The following is a 14,452-nucleotide window of genomic DNA, read 5'->3' as shown; positions in this document are numbered from 1 at the left end:
TCCAGATTCTATATTTACGGTCAGGAAGTACCTAAATAATTCTAGGTTTCTGTAATTTCTATTCCAGCAGAGAGGTTTTGATAACTAGGTTCCTGTCACTGCTCATGTCCAAATACAGAAGAGAGAAAGGGTAATCCAGTGATATGATCGAATACGACTTCTTACATATTTGAACTTATTTTGCCAGTCTTCCAGAGTTCATATTTTGTGAAACTTGGAATTAAAGAAAAAACCCAATGCTAATACCTAAAGGTTATTAGCAGCATATGGAGATCTATAAAATTAGTTTAGTTAATCAAAGAATATTCTCTTAAGATTTCCAGGAGTCTAACAACAAGAACAAATAACTTCTGAAATTGATTGGTTGGTTTCTTTAAGTCAGGTGACCCATAAATGTCATTAAGAGAATTGCTTGCCTCAAGCAACATTTCTGACCGTGGTTTCATGCTGACTAAATTATTCTTTAGAACCCTGATAGAGGGCGCCTGGGTGGCTCAGTGGGTTAAGCTGCTCTCTTTGGCTCAGGTCATGATCTCAGGGTCCCGCATCGGGCTCTCTGCTCAGCAGGGAGCCTACTTCCCTTCCTCTCTCTCTCTGCGTGCCTCTCTGCCTACTTGTGATCTCTCTCTGTCAAACAAATAAAAAAAAAAATTAAAGAACCCTGATAGAGTATGGTCCTATTTTTCTAGTTTCACCCAATCTGGTCTCCAGCCTGGGACAGTCTCTACATCTGGGATAGGCTGAACCTTCACCAACACTTCACACAGAAAATGATCTTTATTTGTTTTCCCCAACAAATGAGTCAAAGAATACCAAGTCTTTATGCATGAAGTTCTCTTCTTTTTGCTACAGTCTCAAAAAAGTATAATTTATTAAATACCCCTACCAGGCCTCTGAAACTCCCCAAAAGAAAATTGTCCATTGCTTGCACTCCTAACTATTCTGAAGGCAAAGGATGAAACCTTCTTCAGGCCAGAGCCAGGGATATTCAGGTTACTGATTTTACAACCTTGGTTGCCTGGTTTCCCATAGCAACCACCAGTTCTTCCAAGGTTACAGTAGATAACAAATTAGAAGCAGCAAAGTAGGGGGTTGTTAGAAGCAGGTTCACTGAAAAGTGACAGGTGTCAGAAAGAGAGGAGACAGAAGATACACTAACTGAAAATGCCCAGCAGCCTACGGCCCGTAAGTGTTGGCCACATAGCCCTCAGTACCACAATCATCCCTGAGGGCATCACTATATTTGAGCCATACCAATGGCCCTGAATCATCAAGAAAAGATTAACTTGTGTCAAGAAAATTCTGTTAAGTAAGAAAAATAAGTTTTCAATACATTTTAGAAATATTTCCATCAAAAATGATTATATATGTGCACATATATATGATATGTTTAAATGACTAACCTTAGTTACCTGAAAATTCACATACAGAAAACATTTAGTAATTGAAAGTGCTGAATATAAAAGTCTTTGATCTCTGTAAGATTACTTCTTCTTAGGAACCAAAGGTGGATCTGGAGAGTTCCCTTGATTACTTATTGGCCTGGCTGATATTAATTCTTTTTGTTCTAAAATGGAGTGTGAGTGTAACCATGTCTTCCTAAATCATGTGAGTGGACATGAACAAGAAGAGTTGGTATATAGAAGGAGGAGTGGACCAAAAAGAAGGTATACCTATTTTCTAAAGAGTGGAAATTTAAGAATTAAGTGATGGAAAGAGAACAGTTATAAAACAACTGATCCAATAATAATCGTTTCCTCTGTTTTTCCATTCTTTCTGCCTCCTTTGTTCACGTGAATGCCTGCTTCCCTTTCCAAAATCACTACCGTTTCCAGAGATAATTGTGCCGCTTAAAAAGAATGTCACCCTTCTCCTTATCAGTCTGTGTGAGGATAAGGGAACCCATCTCTCTCTCTCTCCAACACCACCTCTCTTGTCTTACTTTCCTAATCTGTTTGACTGAAAATTAGAGCCAACAGGACAGAAGCTGAGGTAACTGTCCTCATAAATTAGGCTCTTGGACCTTCAAACTCTGCAGTAGCTTGAGTAAACAAGAGTGGGGTGGGAGGGGTGTTGGGGGACTAAGTCCAGTGGCAAATCTATGCCTCTATCTTAGGGTAGGGACTGCATCTTGTTAGCTGTGATTTTAACTCTTAACCTGGTATTAACTTAATTCCTTTAGGAAATTGGAAGTAAATCTAATTGGTGAGACAACAGTAGTTCTTTTAAATAACAATCCATGCTTCCAAACAACATTGTATCAGAGATGCTATTCAGTACAGAATAAAAAGAAACATAGAATGACTGTGATGGAATAAACAGAACTATCTTTTTTTTTTTTCTTCAAATGATATGACAATCTAAAAAGAAAACCACAAATAATCTACAAGTAAATTTATTAAAGTTAATAAAAAGTGTACTAGTGTTGGCTAATAGAAGATCAATGGTCAAAAGTCAAATTAGAATATGTATGTGACTTGGTGGGGGGAATGGAGCTCATTTCTAAAGAGAACATGAAATACAAGTTTCCTAGGGAAAATGATTTTCAAAAGATGTAAAAGACTTTGTGGAAATTATAACACTGTAAAACTGAAAGACATTAAAGAAGGCCTAAATAAATGGAGAGAAGTATACTGCTCACAATAGAAGATTTAGTTATATTATTTTTCCTTAAAATATAAAGCTACTTTTACAAAACCCTAACAGAAATATTTTCATGGAATTGGGCAAGCTTATTATAAAATTAATATAGATGGATAAAGAACCAAGAGTTGCTTAGGAATATCTGAAATATGAGAACAAGGCAAAAGACTTTCCCCAACAGTGGATTACCCAGGGTGAGCTTAAAACTACTGGAATTAACACAGTGTGGCATTAACAGAAGGTTAGACAAATGGACCAACAAAAGAGAATGGAGAAGGAGCCATGTGTAAATGGAAGTCTGATATGTGAGTTGATATTGAGAATGACAAAATGACAGTCTATTTAGTACTCATGAATTGTATCATCCCAAGAAGGGAAACATACCTCCCTTCCTCACACCACATAGAAATTTTACTTCCAGGTGGATTAAAACTTCACATGTGAAAATAAAAGATATGATGTAATGAGGGAGAAGCACATACATACTTTAAAAGAAATGATTCATTTATTAAACTGTGCAGTGAGTACAAAAATGTATATTTCTGTACTTCCCTTAGATAGTACACATATGTGTATGTGTATATCATATATACATGTGGAGGCAGGCATATATACACACAGGTATCTATAATTTTTATGCATGATGTAATTCATAATGAAGTGTAAAAGTATGTATACATAGAAGTATTAAACTTCACATATTTAAATCCCTGATCATTTTCTATCCTGAAGACTCTTATAGAAGTGATACTTCTCTGTTGTTTTGTAATACATTATTTCAGCAACTCTGTTTTTCTGGGAAATATTACATACAAGTGCTGCAGAGTTTCAATATTATTCTAGCGTTTCCATAAGTGAAGCTTAAGCTTATTTTCTGAGTCCATTCACTCACCCATTCATTCTTTCGTATTGAAAGAGTGTGGTGGGGCACCTGGGTGGCTCAGCGGGTTAAGCTGCTGCCTTCGGCTCAGGTCATGATCTCGGGGTCCTGGGATCGAGTCCCGCATTGGGCTCTCTGCTCAGCGGGGAGCCTGCTTCCCTCTCTCTCTCTCTGCCTACTTGTGATCTTTCTCTGTCAAATAAATAAATAAAATCTTAAAAAAAAAAAAAAAGAAACAGTGTGGTAAGTTCATATCAAGCAGCATGAGTTAATGAGTTCTGTCCACTCAAGGCTTAAAGACTAACCCCCATGCTGGACAGTTTCTAATGGATCTCTATATGTCCACTCCTTTTTGTCACACATTGTGCCCTAGAACGCTAACTCTTACAAACTTACTGACCTAAGTTCCCTTACTCTCCAGCTTCTGGCTGGATTTGGCCAATGGGAGGCATTGGGAAAAGATAGGGGTGATTACTGGTAAGAATATCTATTACACCTCCTGTTCCCTATCTGCCTTGCCAAGGTTTCAGTAGCAACTATTTTCCTGTTGGCCTGCAACACTTGTTAGATGGCTCTTTGTAGCTCCAGCTCTCCCTGGGTTTTGACATCACTGGTTCCCACGTTTGCCCTTTCAGGAGGAAGAACACGCTTCTAACCCTCTTCTTCCTGAAGATTGGAAAGCTTCCCTTTTGGATCCTCTTATTTCTTCTCTCTTCAGTTAAACCTTGTGAGTGTGTCACCTACTTACAACTTGTAATAAGTATTAGAAATAAAAGTGGGAAGATGTGTGTCTGGTGCATCTTGAGTACTTCTTCTAATTATATTGAGCACACCTATCTCCCATACCCTCAGTACATCTTATGCCACAGAAAATGCCACAGCAGAGAGATTCCATGTGGGTCCATGTGGTTCTAACTTCCGAAGTCTCCAGACACATGCTTGGGTCTCTGGCTCTTGCCATTTCCAAGGATCAGTGAAATTCTATAGTGCACATTTTGGGTCCTGGTTTTATGAACTGCTGTCTAGGGGTGCTATAGCATAATCTAGAAATTCCAAGGACCAACTGCCCTCTGAAGTAGACACTGACCAATGGGAGAGAGAAGAGGGAAGAAAAGAGGGCAGTAACACCCATCTTCTTTTACCCTTTGATGCATGGTTTTTATGTCCAGCCAGTACAAATATGTTGATGGTGGCTCCTGAAGCAGTGAAGGAGAAGCTGGATGGAGGACACATATCCTGTGTCTGCTTCCCATCTTTCTTTGATTCATTTTCCTTTATTCTTAAATCCATGGCCTTGGTCTGGCACTTCCCAAATACAGCATTAACACTTGGTTTAGACTTGGTTTTCAAAGAACCAGAAAATAGATTAATGAGAACCAAGTAGATATCCTTAGATACCGTGGTTTAGGCAGATTCCTTTGAGAAACTTGAATTTAAACTGAGACCTTGAAGGATGGGAATCAAGCCATAAAAACAATATTTTTGTCAAAGAGAAGGGCAATTAAAGTCATTTGACAAGTTTAAGCAGAAAAGAGTCAACCACTGATTTGCAATTTTAAACCTCACTCTAGCTACCATGTAGAAATGGCCAGTAATGGCACATCTGCTGGACTGAATTTGGTTGAGAATACAAAGCCTATGGTAAACTTGAACTACAGCAGTGGCAGAGATTATGGGGAGAAGTGGAGAGATACAAAACACATTCTGGAGGGGAAAAAAAAAATGAGAGAGCCAGATTATAAACTGGATATGGAGGCTGAAAGAAATAATAGTGTAGAGTCTGACACCTAGGCTTTTGAATTAGTAAATCTATCGATGATGATGGGCTACTTACTGAAAGAGGGGCATTTTGGTGAAGTCCAGGTAGGGGAAGTAAAGGTTTCCATTGTTTGACATGTTGAACTTGAGGTGCACTTAAGATATCAAGCAAAAGTTAGAAGCACAGATGTGCAGAGCAACATCATGGTAGGTGGCATCATAAAGCTGGCATTTACAATCATGGGGAAGAATATATCACCTAGAAAGAACTGATAGAAAAGAAATGAAGACCCAAGCCAGGTCTTGAACAGGACGAGACAGAAATAAAAGGGTACAAAATAGCTATCAGGAGGGCAGGGAGAATGGGAGCTGTCAGGATGATTGAGAAGAGAGGGTTTAGAGAGGGGATGGTCGATGGAGGTGGGTGCTACTGCAGGACTGAGTCAGATGGGGACATCGAGTCAGCTATCGGATCTGACACCATGGAGATCACTGCTGCCTGAAAGCGGAGGGAAAACATGGAAAACCAGAGCAGAGGGCGACAAGAGAAAAAGCAAAGTGAAATACCACTTCACATGCAAGAGATTGGGGAAAATTAAATAAACATAAAATGCCAAGCACTACTGAAGATCTAAGGAAAGAGGAATGCTCACAGAATTTAGGTGACTTTGGAAATCAGATGAATGTTTTTAGAATCAATTTACATATATATATAATATATATAGTTTTTAAAGATGATGCTCATGTTTGTGACCCAGCTATCTGATTTCTTAGAATTAGGCCCATAGAAAATAATTTATAGGAACATGGTGATGTTTTCAGTGGTGGAGGTGGCTTCACTGAAGCCCTTGTGATAAAAAAAAATTGGGGGGAGATAATCTAACTGTCCATTCTTCAGAAATGAATCAAATGAATTCATTCAAACAATGCTATAACATGTACCATAAGTAAAATATAGGACATTGATTTACTTTGGCATTCATAAATTTCAAGACAAATAATTGCAAAGTGCATACCATTTGTCTAAATTTTTAACATGGTACAGTATTTAAAAATTTGTGGGTAATTTTATGTATATAGAATGATTAAATTAAAAAATGTCTGTGGAGGGGCACCTGGGTGGCTTAGTGGAGTAAGCTGCTGCCTTCATCTTGGTTCATGATCTCAGGGTCCTGGGATCGAGCCCCACGTCGGGCTTTCTGCTCAGTGGGGAGCCTGCTTCCTCCTCTCTCTCTGCCTGCCTCTCTGCCTGCTTGTTATCTCTCTCTGTCAAATAAATAAATAAAATCTTAAAAAAAAAAAATGTCCGTGCAGTGCATACACATCAACTTCAAGAAAACATTTACCTCCAGAGTGAAGAAATAGGAACACAAAACTTTAGCAAATTCTTTACTACTTTAGTTCTTGAATATGGCAAAATATTCATCTTTATTTATATCTTGGTAGTGGTTACTTGAAAGCTTATTATATTATTTTCTACAGTTATCTCTATATATGTTTGAAATATTTCATGATTTATTTAAAAATAAATAATAGTTGAGGAAATGAGCTTAGAGCATTTTATTAGACAATTTTCACCCTGGCTGGTTTCATCCTCATTTCTTTTTTATTTTATTTATTTATTTATTTTTAATGTATATATTTTTAAGATTTTTATTTATTTATTTATTTGACAGACAGAGATCACAAGTAGGCAGAGAGGCAGGCAGAGAGCGTGAGGGGTGTGGGAAGCAGGCTCCCTGCGGGGCTCTATCCCAGGACCCTGAGATCATGACCTGAGCTGAAGGCAGCGCCTTAATCCACTGAGCCACCCAGGAGCCCCTTTCATCCAGATTTCTAATTTGAATTATCATTTATATAAGGCCAACATCTTTGTTTCCATTTCTAACCCCTCCTATGAGTGGTAGACCCATATGTACATGCAATTGTTTACTCTTCATCCACAAAACCCGTTCCTCGATCAGGATCTTACTTCGCTAACCAATCACACCAAGCACCCAGGTTCTGCGGCCTGAGATGCAGGTTCTATACAAAATTCCTCTGTTCCTCTTATAGCCCTCATTTACACCATCAACAAGTTATTTTGATTTTAGCTTAAAATATATAATCTCACATCTGACCATTTCCTACTACTTCCACCACCACCGTCATAGTCCAAATCACCATTTTATCTTCCTTATTCTGTTACAACAGATACAAATGGGTATTCCTTCTCTTACTTTCTATGGTTCAACACTGACTTGGGTATCTTTTAAGATCTGAATCACATCATACAACTTTCCAGTACAAACTCATTCTTGAAACGGGATACAGATTCCTCTATATGACTTTCATGAAGCCAAGGTCATTTTTATACATCATGTAATCTAAAATAAAGGTTTGCAAAAAGAGAGGAAAGCAAACCATATGAGACTCTTAACTATGGAGAACACACTGAGGGTTGATAGAGTGAGGTGGGTGGGGGGATGGGCTAGATGGATGATGGGTATTAAGGAAGGCACTTGTAAGGAGCACTGGGTGTTGTATGTAAGTGATGAGTCACTAAATTCTACTCCTGAAACTAATATTATCCTGTATATTAACTAACTAGAATTTAAATAAAAACCTGAAATAAAAAATAAAACAAAAGTCTGTTGGATGAATAAATGAATGGGGAAAAGGATCATGAAGAAGTGACACACTTGAATTGGTGAAAGCTGATGGGTACAAGCAGGGGAACTAGCTGTCAACAAAGGTAGGAAATTATTATAATGAGAGAGGTAGGAGGAGAGGATTGAGGCTTTGATGCAAGGAAGTTAAAGCACTCCTTGTTTGCTGGTCTTTATTGCCTCAATGAAATATTACACAAGGTCAAGTCTGACAGAATGTGTAGAATGTGAGAGAAGTATGAGGAAAGAACAGAAAGTTACCTTTTAGAGAGTAGGAAATTAAACTACTTATGAAAGTAAGACTTCCAGGACATGTGTAGCGCCCATTACAGTTTTGTGATTATGAATGCACAGTTCATCTCACCAGCCCCATCAGATCATTTTCAGTGGCTAAACTTGGCTGCCTGAGTGCAGGAACAGAAAAAAATGGAGAGAGCTGGTGGTGATAGTGGGATTTTTGGCCCTGGAGTGGGATAAGCAGAGAGAGGAGGAACAGAGGAGAGGAGATGAAGAGCAGAGGCACACCATCCTTGCATATGATGATTATATCTAATGACGGATCCTGGAATTGAAGGCGGGCAAGGACAGAAGTGAAGACAGGGGGAAGGGGAGAGAGAGCGAGAAATCAGTAGTGCCCACAGATTGAAGATTTGGATGGCAGGTGAGCGCAGCAGAGTAAGCATTGGGGTAACTGAGCTGAAAAGAGGTGAAAAGCTCACAAAAGAATGCTTGAGAGAGATATTTCAGGGGTGAAACACCCAAAACCAGGAGACTTGATAACGGGAAAAGAATGTAGAAAAGGTTATTGAGAAAGGAAGGATCAAGTTATTAAATCATATTAAAAAACAATTATACATGTTGTGTGCTTGAAAAAAAAAAGGGGGGGACAAAAGACAAAAAACAAACAATCAAAAACAAAAGCTCTTCAGAAACCTAGAGCACAGTAAGAGAAAGTAACCAGGAAGGGGTTGATGCCATTAGTATTTAGTATTTAGGGTGTGTTGTGTTGTGTTGCGTTGTGCTGTGTTTTCAGGGAGAAACAGTGATGAAGGACATCTGAAAATGCCATTAGAAACACAGATGACAACTCACCTTACTTCTTGTAAGGAAGAAATGGAATCTAGTAGATAAATATTCTCTTTTTGAGAAGTGCTCCCCCGCTCCCATAAAAAAAAAAAAAAAATGTCCTCTGCTTCCGTTAAGATATTCAAAATGCCTGAGTCTTTGGTATCCTCTACTGTGTGACTTCGGGAAAGTCACTTAGCATGCATTGTTTCGAATTTTCAGCCTGTATTGTAAGCTGCGCTAACTAGATCTTTAAGCATTTACCTAGGATTAGGATTCTATTTCTTTATATTCATCATTTTGACCACATTGCCTTCTCTTTTTTACCAGTTTTCAATTATTTTGGAATTATACCTGCTATTTGCTAAAAATGAACTTTAAATAACCAAGACACATGAGGTTTTCTTCTGCTTCCCAGAAGACAAAATTGCTGGAAATACAGTAATCTATATAGATAACACTTGGTTAGTCACACAAATGGAGCTTAGCCACATTCATGATAATTTGAACATCAGATAATAAAAAAGCCATTTATATTTGGATTTGAACCACACCATGATGTTATTTTGTGAGTGTACTTTCTTAATTACGTTGTAAACTAAACAAACTTTGCATTCTCCAGGTGATTATCAGATAGGAGGCCTGGGGATGAAGAGTTTTGGAGTTACGCTAATAGAAGGAGAAAGACCAAGCAAAGAATTCCAAAATAATCAACAAATGAATCCATGTAATAATGGATAAATAACTAAATAAGCTTAACTCCTTGACCATCCCCACATTTAAATGACCTAGAGTATAAATGTCCTAGCACAGTGCCTGGCACAAAACAACTCAATAAATATTGATTCCTTCTTTCTTCCTTTGACCGTTACAGAAGTTCCTTTTTCTCTTTTCTTTTTTTAACTTACATGAAGGTCATTTCTTATCTTCTCTATTGATTTCAATCCTTGGAGAATAAAGAGATCACAAATACAAAAGAAAAGGTGTTGAAGCCTTGTTCTATGGCCCAGCCTAATGTGACAATAAGAATGTTTCCCCTTCCTATAAGGGTATTGTTAGGAAATGTATGCACTCAAACTAGCATCAAAAAAACCTATTTATTTAGCAGATATGGGGTAGACTGTCCCTTTAGTTACTCAAATAGGACACATGGCACCATGACAAGGATTATTATAAGCAACCAGTCATAAGATGGACAGTTTGAACATAATACAATATTCCTTAACAAATGGGATTTTAACACTCTCCAGGTATTCCCCTGCTGTGTGACATCTTCTGTGCGAAATCTCTTTGTTCAGCTCAGATGAGTCGTTTGTCAAATTCCTTCTCATTATTAAAAATGTATTCAATAGCATTTAATGAGTACATATGGGCTCAGAAATGATCACAAATCAAAATTTCAAAAATCATATTTTATCTGCACTAAGACTATGAATATGTAATAGGCCCTTAATGTGGATGATTCTTAATGCTCAAACAGGATCTGATCCTTATAATATTCACTGAGTTTCTACAGCTTTCAGTGTCCAGGTGAGGAAATTACAAAAACCCAAAGAGATGACGTTGGGGTTTGGGAAAGAAACCATAACAGGAACGGGGCTGCCAACCTCTAATTAAAGTCTCAATCCAAGTATTCTTCCATTTGATGACTTTGTGATTAACATTTGCCCACTCATTTTTTTCTTTAGAAACCAGTTTATGGAGTGCTTTGCAGACTCCCTGGAACCTTATTTTCTTTGGGTTTTGTTTGTTTGTGTTTTAAAGATTTTATTTATTTAGGGGCTCCTGGGTGGTTCAGTCATTAAGTGTCTGCCTTAGGCTCAGGTAATGATCCCATGGTCCTCGGATCGAGCCCCATTGTCTCCCTGGTTGGCCAGAAACCTGCTTCTCCCTCTTTCACTCTCCCTTCTTTTTTCCCCTCTCTCACTGTTTCTCTCTGTTCCAAATAAATAAATAAAGTCTTTTAAAAAAATGGGGGGGACATTAAAAAAAGATTTTATTTATTTAATAGAGAAAGAGAGAGAGAGCACAAGACGGTGGAGTGGCAGAGGGAGACAGAGAAACAGGGAGACTGATGTGATTTTAGGCCAAGAACACTCACCTGGGCCTGGCCCACAGAAACCTGCTCCCACAACCTTCCATTCTCTTTTGCCATCTGAGGTGGGTGAATGTGGACATTTCAGAAGTCGTGGAAGGTGACAGAGCCCAGAGGCGAAGAGCAACCTGGACCCTCCAATGAAAGTCACTTGCTTTGAAATTTACATAAGCAAGATGAACTTCTCCTTGACTTAGTATGGACAGGTGTGGGGGTGTGTGTCATAGTTTAATTCTCAGATCAGCTGTGCTTATGAATATATACATATATTCATGATAAGCGCAATATATACATGTATATATTCTTATAATATTGGGTAAGAGAAGCAGAAACACAGTCTTAACAAAACCTCACCTCCCCCACAATTAGGATGAATCTCACAAGACCACAGCTACTTCTTGAAGAGTGAAGGGTCTGTGTTCCACATCAGGCACCTCAATCTTTGGAACATGCATTGGAGAGACAAGGCCCCAAGATGTCTGGCTTTGAAAATCAATGAGGTTTATGTCCAGGACTCAAAGGTCTGCTGGAATGGAGATATTTCTTTTAAAGGGCTCTAGTACCTTTTCCTTTAAGGATCCATCATCCCAGGGACCAGTATAACAAAGGTAGTTTGAATGTGCCTAGATTGTACATGAAGAAGATTCATGTGCTAATCTTCAAGTGTCTTCCAGAGAGGAAGGGACCAGCTGGGACTCCCTCCAGGAAGGAAGGCACTGGCAGCTGCCATTTTGTGCTCTCTGTCTACTTTGATGACTCTAATGGGTGTGCCCCGATCCGTGCCCTCCTGCTGCCCCATTAAAGCAGGTGAGCATGTCCCAACTCTGCACACCCCCAGTGCTTCTCTAAAGACAGCAGATGTACACCATACACACGGGAGGTGATCCTTGATCGCCTGGTTCTGGTGGCCAGGGTTCTATCTTCCCAGGTCCCATAAGACTAACAATCAGAGACAGTTCTTGGTAAAATACAGAGTTTTAGAATGTATTTAATTTTCTAATTTTAATTTTTTTTTTTTTTAGAGAGAGAGGGCAAGAGAGAGAGAACCCCAAGCAGCCTCCACATTCAAGACATAACCCCATACAGGGCTTGATCTCACAACCCTGAGACCAAGACCTGAGCCAAAATCAAGAGTGAGATGCCTAATAGGACTGAGCTACCCAGGTGCCCCAGAATGTGTTTAAACCTAAGTTGTTATCAACTTAATACAAACTGGATGATCTATGTAAACCTCATGGTAATCACAAAGCAAAAACCTATAGATTAAAAAAAATATATATAATAAGAAAGGAATCAAAGCTTAATACCAAGGGAAATAGAACAAACAATCCTAAAGTTGTATGAAACCACAAAAGACCCCAAATAGCCAAATTGATCCTGAGATGGGAGAACAAATCTAGAGGTATCATAATGCCTGATTTCAAACTATATACAAAGCTACAGTAATCAAAACAATATGATTTCAGCATAAAAACAGAAAAGACATAGATCAACAAAATAAAATAGAGAGCCCAGAAATAAATGCGTGTGAATACAGTCAATTAATTTATACAAAAAGACAAGAATATACAATGAGGACAGGGCAGTCTCTTTAATAAATGGTATTAGGAAAACTGGACAGACAAATGGAAAAGAACTATCTTACACCATACACAAACATTCATTCAGAATGGATTAAAGAATCGAATGACCTGAAACCATAAAATTCTTTGAAGAGATCTTAGGTTCACGTAAGTTCTTTGACATCAATCTCATCCATAAGTTTTTGGATCTGACTCCAAAAGCAAAGGCAATCAAAGGAAAAATAAACAAATGGGACTACATCAAAAAGGCTTCTGCACAGCAAAGGAAAATTCACCGTACTGGATGAAAGAAAGTATTTGCAAATCATGTAACCAATAACAGATTAATTTCCAAAATACATAAAGAACTCCTACAATTCAATAACAAAAAAAACCCAATTCAGTTTAAAAAAGAGAGACAATCGAAATAGGAATTCCTATAAAGGCATACAGACGATCAACAGGTACAGGAGAAGATACTCAACACTCTTAATGATCAAGGAAATGCAAATCAAAATCACAATGAGATATCATCTCACACCGGTCAGAATGGCAAGGATCAAAGGATAAGAAATAAGAAGTGTTGGTGAGAATATGGGGAGAAAAAGGAATCCTCAGGCCCTATTGGTGGGAATGCAAATTGGTGCAAGTTTTCTGGAAAACAGTATGGCATTTCCTCAAAAGTTTAAAAATAGAGCTACCCTATGATCCAGCAACCACACTATTGGGTATTTACCTCTGAAGTACAAAAACAAAAACAAAATCAAAGGGATGCATGCACCCCTACATTTATAGTAGCATTATTGACAATAGCCAAGATACAGAAACAGCCCAAATGTCCATTGATTGAGGAACTGATAAAGAAGGTGCTGTATAGATATACAATGGAATATTATTTAGCCCTAAAAAGAATGAAATTTGCCATTTGCAATAACATGGATAGAGCTAGAGAGTGTAATGCCAAGTGAAATAAGTCAGTCAGAGAAAGGCAAATACCCTATGATTTTACTCGTATGTGGAATTTAAGCAACAAAACAAATGAGCGAAGTAAAAATAAGAGACAGACAAACTGAGAAACACTCCTTTTCCCCCCAGTCTGTCTGTTTATTATTAACATATAATGTATTATTTGTTTCGGGATACAGGCCTGTGAATCATCAGGCTTTACACAATTCACAGTGCTTACCATAGCACATACCCTCCCCAATGTCCACCACCTGAGCCACCTAATCCCCCCCACCCTCCTACAACTCCAGCAACTCTCAGTTTGTTTCCTGAGATTAAGAGTCTCTTATGGTTTGTCTCCCTCTCTGGGAGTAATAAGACTCTTAACTGGTGAGAAGAGTTGTTAACAGAGGGGAGGGATGGGATGGGGAATGGGTGAACAGGTGATGGGGGTTCAGGAGGGCATTGTGATGAGCATTGGGCGATGCATGGAGGTGTTGAATCACTATTTTGTACACCTGAAACTAATATAACATTATGTAGTAATTATACCGAAAAATTTTTTAAAGTTCACTGTCAACAATTTGCCCTTGTCTTACAAAATAATTTTATAAATAGCTCTATATTATGGGTCATTAATAATTTAAATGACAAATATAAAGTGATTGGAGCCCTAAAATTTAAATCACTATCAGTATTCTAGAATATTTTGATCCCGTCTCTATCCATATTAGTATCACCTACTCAGGAACTGGATGAAGGTGTCCAGGAGATAAAAACCACCAGTTATAGGACAAAGTACTGGGGACGGCATGCACAGCACCATGGTGATGGTTTGCCCTGCTGTGCAATATCT

This window comes from Mustela nivalis (genome assembly GCF_964662115.1).
Source record: "Mustela nivalis genome assembly, chromosome: 9".
Taxonomy (NCBI): Eukaryota; Metazoa; Chordata; class Mammalia; order Carnivora; family Mustelidae; genus Mustela; species Mustela nivalis.
Note: the sequence above shows the minus strand (reverse complement) of the source record.